This window comes from Canis lupus, chromosome 6, assembly GCF_048164855.1.
Source record: "Canis lupus baileyi chromosome 6, mCanLup2.hap1, whole genome shotgun sequence".
NCBI classification, from domain to species: domain Eukaryota; kingdom Metazoa; phylum Chordata; class Mammalia; order Carnivora; family Canidae; genus Canis; species Canis lupus.
The window spans coordinates 70,793,212-70,803,510 of NC_132843.1; the positions used below are offsets into that span (position 1 = coordinate 70,793,212).

At 51.2% G+C, this 10,299-nt stretch overlaps 1 long non-coding RNA gene across 2 annotated transcripts in view; it reads left to right on the forward strand.

Annotated features, from left to right (window-relative positions):
• Window positions 1-10,071, forward strand: part of LOC140635863 (uncharacterized) — a 69,532-nt gene extending 59,461 nt beyond the window's left edge. For both annotated transcript variants that reach the window (XR_012033175.1, XR_012033174.1), the window contains 2 exons: window positions 33-165; window positions 6,992-10,071. This is a non-coding gene — a long non-coding RNA (uncharacterized lncRNA). The remainder of the gene's footprint in view (window positions 1-32; window positions 166-6,991) is intronic.
• Window positions 10,072-10,299: the final 228 nt, after the last annotated feature.

A 10,299-nucleotide genomic window follows, 5' to 3' on the forward strand; every position in this document is an offset into this window, starting at 1 on the left:
TGTGACCTGAAGGAAGGCATTCTCCCCTCCAGGTCTCAGTGACCCCACCTGTCAAGTGATTTGATGGCAAAGGCCCAAGGGAGCCCTACGGCAAGGAGATGAAGCCCATGAGCTGCAGAGTCAGGATACCGGGGTACAAATCTCCAGCTTCCTGAGTGATTTAAAGTAAGTAAATTCATCTTTCTAAGCTTCAGTGTTCTCCTGCATAAAAGGGAACAGTAATACTGCAAAACCTAATCAGAACACCCCAAGGGGCATCCCAAGAATTCAGTTGCACAAAACTTGGGAGTCTTGTTATGGTGAGGATAAAGAGAAGATGCGGAGATTGGAACGTGTAGTGTTGTGTCTGAATTCAGTTATGACGAGGTGTTAGCAGTAGGATTCTTGTGGATTAAATGTATTTATATACGTATGCACACACATAAATGTTAATATATATAAAATGCTAGCCCCGTAAGTGTGCAATGGATGTGACTAATTGGTAGTAGTAAAACAAGAGCCCCCTAGCTGGGCTGAAGTGTGAGCTCACTGAAGACTGCTTGGTGGGTGGGCTGGGAGCATTCAGGGAGGGATTCTGGCGGCCAAAGTACTGCCTGAGGCCTGGAATCCTGCTCGCCTCATACTACAGATGCTTCCAGGGCTGGTTCTGCTCTGTCCAAGGTTGGATCTAGAAATTGGGTGGGCAGGGGGGAGACCTGATTTGGGCATTACCTGCAGGTGAGCAAAAGAAAGAACTATTTTTCAAGTTCCCAAGAGGATAGCAGGAAGACATGTCAGAGACCGCCCTCTTCCTTTTATATAAAAATGCCCCAAATCATGTGCAAGATTAATATCCCAATCACTCACTCCCCTGTTGGCCTCTATCACAGGAGAATGTTAAGCTGGTTTTTGCCCACAGGGGGAAAGCAGTGTCTGAATAAAGCCAGATCCTGGGGAGCTTGGGGGGCTTGGTCAGTTAAGCATCTGACTTCAGTTCAGGTCATGATGTTCAAGGGCCCCGGGATGGAGCCCCACGTAGGGGCTCAGCGGAGATTCTGCTGCTTTTTCTCCCACTCCCTCTGCCCCTTCTCTCTCTCTCTCTCTCTCTCTCTCTCCCTCTCGTGCGTGCGCACGCACACACATATTCTCTCTCTCTCTCAAATAAATGAATAAAATCTTAAAAAAAAAAAAAAAAAAAAAAAAAGCTCTTACCACTCCAGCCCAGGTAAGAACCCCTTGGCACTGGCCTTCTCCCCTCCCCAGACGGGGCCTGCAGACGGCTTGCTGGGGCAGGGCTGCCAGCCTCCTCACTCCTTACCCCTCCTGGTGACCAGCAGCGTGAGGCCATCTGCAGATGCTCCAACACCAGGGAGCTCAGTCAGGAGCCTGGGTCCCCACGTGCCTAGAAACGGACGAGGCCTAGAAAGGGCCTTCTGCTGTGATCTGGGCACACCTCCATTCTGCATCCTATAAGCGCAGGCATTAGAGTGGGAGGGGAGGCCAGAGAGCACCCCTTTTACGGATAAAGAACTGAAGTTAAGCCAGGCCGACCTGGCTGATTCTTCTCTCTCACTTCGTGCTTCCTTCTCACCTCTTGATTGTTAAATATTGGCGTGCCCCAGAGCTCAGCATGTGGGCCCCAGATGCTGTCTCAGGGGTCTCACCCAGGCCTGCGGCTTTATATACTATACATGTGTACCTGGGAACCACTCAACTGCGGATCTGCAGCCCAGGCTCTGTGCAGAACTCCAGACTCCTACATCCAGCTGCCCACTGGGCGCCCCCTCTGGGAAGGCTCATAGGCATCACCCTCCGCGTGGGTCCAAACTGAGCTCCTGATCTTTCCTCCTCCCACACTCTGCTCCATGTGAGTTTATGGCAATTCCATCATTGCTCAAGCCAATAACCTTGGAGTCACTCTTGGCTCCTGTTGCTAAGAGACTCATGCCTAAACCATCAGCAGACCCACATACATACGGATTCTGGCCATTCTTCCCATCTCCACTCCCACCAGCTTGCTCTGAGGCACCACCAGCCCTTATGTGCTTTGCCATAGTCTCCTCCATGGTCTTCCTGCCTCTACTCACGCGCCCTGCAGTCTGTTACAAACTAACTCAGCAACCGGGCAATCCTGGGAAGGTGAAAGTCAGCTGAGGTCCCTCCTCAGCTCAGAGCCCTCCAATGGCACCTCCTCCCATCCATAGGTGGTCCATGTTACCTCTCCATCTGAGGCGGGTCGTAGCCCTCACTCCCTCCCTGCTCCCTGCACCCCCGCCACAGTGGCCCCCAATGCACCAGGTGCACTCCCAACCTTGGGGCCTCGGTGGCGTTTGCATCTTTGCTTGGACACTTTCCCCCCACGCCCACCCCAGGTGTCTGCATGCCTGCTCCCCCTCCTCCTGGGCACAGCTTTACTCTGTGTCCTTATGCAAACCCCATCTCTTCAGTGAGGTCTTCCCTGACCTCCTTCATTTAAATTGTACCCCCCTCCCATTTTCTCTCACCTCTTTTGGCCTTATTTTGCTCCATGACACTCCCCACCAAATATACTATGTATTTATTTTGTTCATTATTTGTCTCCCCTAACTGGAATGTAAGTTCCCCAAGGGTAGAGGTTTTTATCAGACACACAGTAAGTGCTCAATAAATATTTGTTAAATACACGAAAGAACAGGAGTCAGCGGTTCCGGTGTGTCTGTGTCAGCTGTCCCCCTGAGTACCGTTGCCCTTAGCCAATGAATGGATGAGCAAGAAAACACCTCAGATCAGGTTCAGTTCCTCCTTCAGTTGAGAGACCCTGAGGCCCAGTGAGGGGGAAGGTATCCTGGATAATCACAACACCCTGACTTTAGAGCTGGGGCTGGGCCTGGATACCCTCCTGCCCCCACCCCCGCATCTCCCAAACAGAGCCCGTGCTCTCACCTCCCTGCCACCCACAGCTAGAGGTCACTCCATTTTGACAGCAATTTCCAATCTCGTGAGCTTAAAATAAGAACCAGGAACTACAGAAAATGGAGAAATAAGGTATAGGGAGGGGGTATTTTTAGCTTTGCTGGTTTCTAAGTGTATACATATATAGACCTCTGTCTATAAGTGTGGCTATATATAGGTATTAAATCAGGAAGCCAGTTGAGTGGTGGGTCAGCTTTTCCGGGGGCGGCTGTGAGCCTGTTGCAACAGGACCAGTTTCAAACCAGAGTGGCTGATTCCAAGGAAACTGGCCTGCTGAGTCAACGGGAAGCTGCACACCTCACATGAGATGTTCAGAAAGAGCTGAGAAGTTAGATCCTCCTTTTCCTTCTCCTCAATCAGCCAAAGCACCAGTGAAATTCCAAGGCCCCCCCAACCCAGTAACTGGCCAAGGCTTTTGCAGTCAAAATCTGCCCAAGGTAGATGGGGATTCTGAAGAGGGACACTGAGCGGAAGCCTAGAGTTTTTGCAGCACCCAGTTGACCAGAGACACCTCCCTGGGCTCCAGCCCCTTTGGCTACCAGGAATTTTCTCAGGCCTCAGATCAGGCCTAAAAGCTGAGGCTGCGGTCAGTCAGCACGGAGCATTTCTGTTAGCCAGACACTGTTCGCCACCTATGATCTCATTTCATACAATGTAGCAGGGAAGTACATTTATCATTTTCTCCATTTTACAGCTGGAGAAACTGAGGCAAAGAGTGGGTAAGTAATGTGCCCAGGTTTCAGTTTAAGGGGCAGATCCAAGCAGTCTAGCTGCACAGTCCATGTGCACAGTCCCTGGCTGGAAGGCAGGGAGCCTGAGTCAAAGCCCAAACTATGTGGCCTTCATTCATTCAACAAGTATTTACTATTTACTATGTGTGGAGTATTTCTGGGCTCTGAGATGCACGGCTGGATCCAGGGCTGGATGCCACAAATCTTTGGCTGGACATGGAGCTAAATGATGAGTGTTGGAGCAAGCGCATTGGTTGGTTGTGGATAGTGAATGAGGGCAGGTCTTTCTTCTCACCTGTGGCACCTGATGGAAGTATCCTGATTCATGCTGTGGAAATAGGGGCTAGTATCTCTCTGCAGGGCAGGAGAAGGACCAAACACTGGATTTGGAGCCGATCCCTATCCTCACGTAGATTATGTTACAGTTGGGGAGACACAGAGATGTTGGGGAGACCACAAATAAATGAGATAATTAAGATGATTATAAGGGTCCTAAATAAACCGGGGTGATGGGGCTGTTATAGGTTGAACTGTGTTCCCCAAATGTTACGTGTTGAGGTCCTGTTCTCTAGAATGTGGCCTTATTTGGAGATAGGGTCCTTACTAGGGTGATCGAGTTAAAATGAGATTAGGGTGGGCTCCAAAGCAATATGATTGGTGTCCATATAAAAAGGGGAAGTTTGGAGACAGGTACATGGGGAGAATGCCACGTGAAGATGAAGAAAGAGATCAGAGTGATCTGTCTACAAGCCGAAGAACACGAGAGAGCGCCACAGAGCGCCAGAAGCTAGGGGAAAGGCCTGGAACAGCTCCTCCTCCCTGCCCTCCAAAGGAACCAACATCTCTGACATCTCTATCTTGGCTTTCTAGCCTCAGGGACTGTGAGAAACTAAATCTCTGCTGCTGAAGCCACCCAGTCGGTGGTGCTTGGTCACACAAGCCCTAACCAACTGACACAGAGACAAAGAGGGTCTGGGGAAGGAGAGGATTACTTTGGCCAGTACACGGGATGAGGCCCATCTGAGGAGCAGATGCACAGGCTGAGTCCTGAACATCGAGAAGACTGTCCTGGGAAGAGCTGCAGCAGATCCGCAGCCCCAGGGATGAGCACAGACTTGGCATTTCTGCAGGAGACATGGCAGGGCCAGGTGGCTGGAGCGGGGGGGGTGAGGGCAGAGAAGTTCAAGGTGAGGTCAGATGGAAGGCAGAGGCCCAGGTAGGCAGGGCCTCGTGGGGACATGCTGGGTATGTGGATCTCACACTGATTGCACTAATTCACAGTGGAGGGAGTGACAGGAGACCTGACTTTCCCCTTTGAAAGGTCCCCCTGGCTGCAAGTGGAGATGGCACTTGAAGGTCAGGTAGGCAGAGGCCAGTTAGCAAGTGAGGCTCATGTTCCACAGAGAAATGAGTGCCCTGAGCTGAGGGCACTGGAGAGGAGAGGGAGGAATGGTTGGGTGGCAGTAAACTCTGGAGAACCCCAACAGGACCTGTCAGGCCTGAGATGAGCGGAAGAGAGACATCGAGGATGAGCCCTGGGATTTTGGTCAGAGCGACGAGAGAACAGCAGTGCTTTTTACAGTGAGAGAAGGAAGAGGGTGGAATAGGGGCTCCTCGAAGAGATAAATGAGAGCCAGCTTCCATCCCAATAAGATTTCTAAGATGAGGCCAAAAGGCAAATTGAGAGACTCATAGTCCCCGTGCTAGGACTCCCAGCCAGAGAGAGTCAGACATGGAAGCAAATACTAGAAATACCACGTGCCGAGTAGCTGACTGCACACAGCTGAGGGCATTACTGTGGGGCAGTCGGGAAAAAGAGGAAAGGTTTTTGTTTTGTTTTGTTCAAAATAATTTCAGACTTACATAAATGTTACAAAAATAGTACAAAGAACTACCGAGTATTGTTCAACTAGTTTCCCCAAACGTTGACAGCCTACAGATTTACAGCTCCATCCTCAAAACGGGAGTCAACATTAGCTAGAAAGCTCTTTCGGATTTCGGCAGTGGCCTCACTGATGTCCTTGGTCGGGTCCAGGAGCCACCAGGCCCACGCGCGGCCCTTAGCTGTCGCCGTTTCCTTAGGCTCCTCTAGTCCGGGCCAGCGGGGAGGGCCGGTGATGCTGTCGAATGTCCTTCGGTTTGGCTTTGGCTGGTGTTTCCTCAAGCTGTGTGTGTTTTTTGTTTGTTTGTTTTTTAAAGATTTTATTTATTTATTCATGAGAAACACCGAGAGAGAGAGGCAGAGACACAGGCAGAGGGAGAAGCAGGCTCCATGCAGGGAGCCCCATGCGGGACTCGATCCAGGGACCCCAGGATCACGCCCTGGGCTGAAGGCAGGCGCTAAACCACTGAGCCACCCAGGGATCCCCCAAGCTGTGTGTTTTGACAAGAACACCACAGAGGCGATGCTGTGCCCCCTCGGCGCATTGCATTGGGCCACCCAAGGCCTACGTGTCGCGGGCCCTGTTACGTTGACTCCGATCAGCTGGGTAAGGCCGTGCTGCGAGGCCTTTGCACCGTCCAGACACCGTTCTCCCCTTTGCCATTAACAAGCACCTTGTGGGGAAATACTTGGAGGCTGTATAAACATCCTGTTTCTCATTCATTTTCACCCACGAATGTTTGTTCCCACTGACGATTCCTGCTTAAAACAGGAGGTGTTTGCCAAATGGTGGCTTTCTATTTCTGTTGTGCCTTCGGAACATCTATTAATTGGAGTTTTGCTGTAAAAACTCAAATACCTGTCTAGGCCGCCTGGGTGGCTCCGTGGGTTAAGCGTCTGCCTTCAGCTCGGGTCGTGGACTCGGGGTCCCGGCTCCCTGCTCAGCGGGGAGTCCGCTTCTCCGCCTCCCACCACCACCCACCCTCACACGCTCATGCTCTCTGTTGCATGATCTCTCCCTTTCAAATAAGTAAATAAAATCTTAAAAAAAAATACCCATCTATATCTGTATAGACCCATATTCTTTATTTTGCCTTTAGTTTATGTTATAGTCTATTTGATTATCATTTATTTTGTTGCTGAAATTACCTCAAATGTGGCCATCGTGAGCCCCTTCAAGTTGGCTCCTCTGTTGAAAAGGAAAGTTTTGAGCTGGGTCATAAAGGAGGCCTAGGGACTTGTAGGGAGGAAGGAGGGCTGAGGCTTCGAGGCCCCAGGTGACCCTAAGGGCAACCATGGGCCATATATGCCCAGGGCTCTCTGGGGATGCTGGGCGGCCTCTGGGCTCACCGTCCCTGACCGTGAGAGCCAGCAGGAGGCAGCCACATGCCTTGCTCAGGTGGAGACGCCTCCACTGATGACACCTCCCTCCCCACCCTGCACACAGGACTTCCCTAGGGACCAACCCTTTAGGGATGCAGCTGCTACAGCTCCTTCCAGCATTTGGGCTCTTGGCACACCTGCCGGGATTTGCTCAGGAGAGGCCTTCCACCAAGCCCACCGGCCCCTGCAGCCACTTCCTGCCTGCCTCTGCTCTGCTGGATAGGCCATCACTCAGCCTGTGCTGTTCCCACCGCTTGGCCAGTGACCAAGCTATTCCCTGGACTCCTCTGCTGAAGGGCTTGATTTGTGGAGGTGGTGAGGCTCGCGGAGAACCACACGTCCCAGGGGCCATCTAGGTGAGACTGGCTCTTGTTCTGACTGGTTTGTTGCCTTTTTTTTTTTTCTCTTTCAACCTAGGGCCTCTGTGAAGTCTTCAGGGATGCCCAGTAGTTTACCTACCGGGCATAGGGGGCAGGACAGTGACAGCTGGATGACTCTCAGTCTGGTCCATCATGGCCCTGCTGAAAGGCAGAATGACTTATCTTAGGTCACAGTGGCAGCTGGTGGCAAGGGAAGCCTAGGACCCAGTGTTCGGACTCCTCGTGTCCTCCTCACCATTCCAGACTCCCAGTCTGTTCTCCTCCTCGTTTCTCAACTACTGACGAGGCCACAGTCTGGGTGACTTGTCCATGTCCCTCGTGCCCCCAGCAGGCGGAGAGACAGAGGCCAGTCTTCCGGCCCCTTTCTGGGGCAGAGCCTCTAGGCACATGAGCAGCATGGACTCCTCACCCATAGGGAAGGAGAGCTCTGGGTCCTGGGTCGTTTTGCAAGTGCAAGGCTGAGGTCAAGTGCGGGCTCACCTGGCGACCTCTCAGGGCTGGAGGCCTGTGACCTCCCCCAGACCCAGCCCTGAAGGGCTAGAGGCTGGCCACCCTTTCTGCCTTCGCTCATTCCTCTTCCTTCAGTTCAGGATTAGAAACGGGGTCCACTCTTTTTCTCTTTTAAATTTCAAATTAAACTTAAAGATAAGTTAAATAGTCACGATTCAAAATTTAAGAAGTACACAATTTCCACTGTCGGAAATCTCCCTTCCAATCCGTCCTTTGCATACCCCCTCCCCAGAGGCAACTGCCGAGGGTCATTTCTTATGCAGCTTTCCAGAGAGAGTCTATGTAGGATCAGCAAACTTTTTCTGTACAGGACCAGAAAATAAATCTTTCTGGCTTTGCAGGCCCTGGGTCCTCTTTCCCATTGCCCGACTGCCATCGTAATGGGAAAGCAGGCGCGTTGGTACATAAATAAACGTGCCTGTGTCCCAATAAAATTTGATTTATGAACACTGAAATTTGGATTTCCTGTAATATTCATATACCATAAAATATTTTTCTTTATGTTTTTCCAAACATTAGAAAATGCGAAAACCATGCTTACCTCCCAAGCTGTACGAAAACATAGTATTTCAAGGTACAGATAAATCATAATGTATTTAAACAGTGTCCCATTGATGGTCTTTCGTGCTGGGTCTGGTCCTTTGTGGTCACATAAAACAGTGCAGGGAATATGCTTGCTCATATGTTATGTCATGTGCAGACGATCTATCTACAGGATATATTTTGGGACAAGTCTGATCAAATCTGAACAGCCTTGGGGCTCCTGGGTGGCTCATTTGGTTAAGCATCGGATTCTTGATTTCAGCTCAGGTCATGATCTCAGACTCATGAGATCGAGCCTGGTGTTGGGCTATGGGCTGAGCATGGAGCTTGCTTAAGATTCTCTGCCTCTCCCCACCCCCACTTGCACCCATGCCCTCGCTCTCTCTCTAAAACAAACAAAAAGTCTGAACAGCCTTTCTTCTCCTCCCAGGCTCCTCTTACCTCTCTTGACATCTCTTTAAAGTCTTCATCTTGGGGGCCCCTGGGTGGCTCAGTCGGTGAAGCGACTGCCTTCGGCTCAGGTCATGATCTCAGGGTCCTGGGATCGAGCCCTGTGTCAGGCTCCCTGCTCAGCAGGGACCTGCTTCTCCCTCTCCCTCTGCCTACTGCTCTGCCTCCTTGTGCTCTCTCTCTCTTTTAAATAATAAATAAATAAAATCTGGGATGCCTGGGTGGCTCAGTGCTTTAGCGCCTGCCTTCAGCCCAGGGCGTGATCCTGGAGTTCCAGGATCGAGTCCCACGTCGGGCTCCCTACATGGAGCCTACTTCTTTCTCTGCCTGTGTCTCTGCCTCTCTCTCTCTCTCTCTCTCTCTCTCTCTGTGTCTCTCGTGAATAAATAAATAAAATCTTTAAAAAATAATAAAATCTTCATCTTGTTCCCTCAGTAATGCACAGAGAGCTTCACAAGCCGGGCTCTGCTCCAGGACAGCTCCTCAAGTATTTCTTGGACTCCAGCCTCCTAATGGGCCCTGTGCCTTGACTCTCTCCCTCCACCTGCCCTTCCTCATGGAGCTCCCAGGGGATGCCTCAAAGTCACAAGTGTAATTCTGAAGGTCTTGTGTGTATTTCACAGATCCAAGCAGGGAAAACCACACCCCTTAGGGTGGTTTAAGACCCCCACCCCACCATGGTCTGACCCCTTCCGACTATAGCTTCATCACTACGGGGAGACCCTTGAGCCAAACTGCACTGAATCTGGGCTTTCCTCAGGGCTTTGACATTGGTGAGAGCTTAGTGTCATGACCTGTAAAATGGGCAGAACAGCAGCCCTCGCCTTCTAGGGTTATTGTGAGTTAATTCACAGAAAGCGCTTAGAAGGGTCGGCTGGCACCTCTTACAGGCCCAGGGCCTGCTGACCACCATTAGTTTTATTTTCAAACTCAATCATAGCTTTATCTCCCACACTCAGCACCCAAGGTTCACTGCCTCTGGCTCCCAACACTTGTAGCCTTGCTAGGCTGTGACCATTTTGGAATCACTCCATGCGGGTGACCTCGCTGTGTCCTGTTCCCTCTGCTCCTTCAGTCTGGGCCAGCCCTCCCCACCCTGCCCCCTGTTGAAACAGCACTCCTGGGGATCCCCGGGTGGCTCAGTGGTTTGGTGCCTGCCTTTGGCCCAGGGCGCAATCCTGGAGTCCTGGGATCGAGTCCCGCGTCAGGCTCCCTGCATGGAGCCTGCTTCTCCTTCCTCCTGTGTCTCTGCCTCTCTCTCTTTCTCTCTCTCTCTCTGTGTCTATCATAAATAAATAAATAAATCTTTAAAAAAAAAAAAAAAGAAAAAAGAAAAAAAGAAACAGCACTCCTTTTCCAGAGCCCAGCTCAGATGCAGCTCACCTCTGAGGCCTCAGACCTCCCCTCCTCTCTGTTTCCTCCTCCCTCTCTACCTCTATGATTGCCTCTCCACATCCCCTACTCTCAGGGGGAATCGTCTGTGCTTATG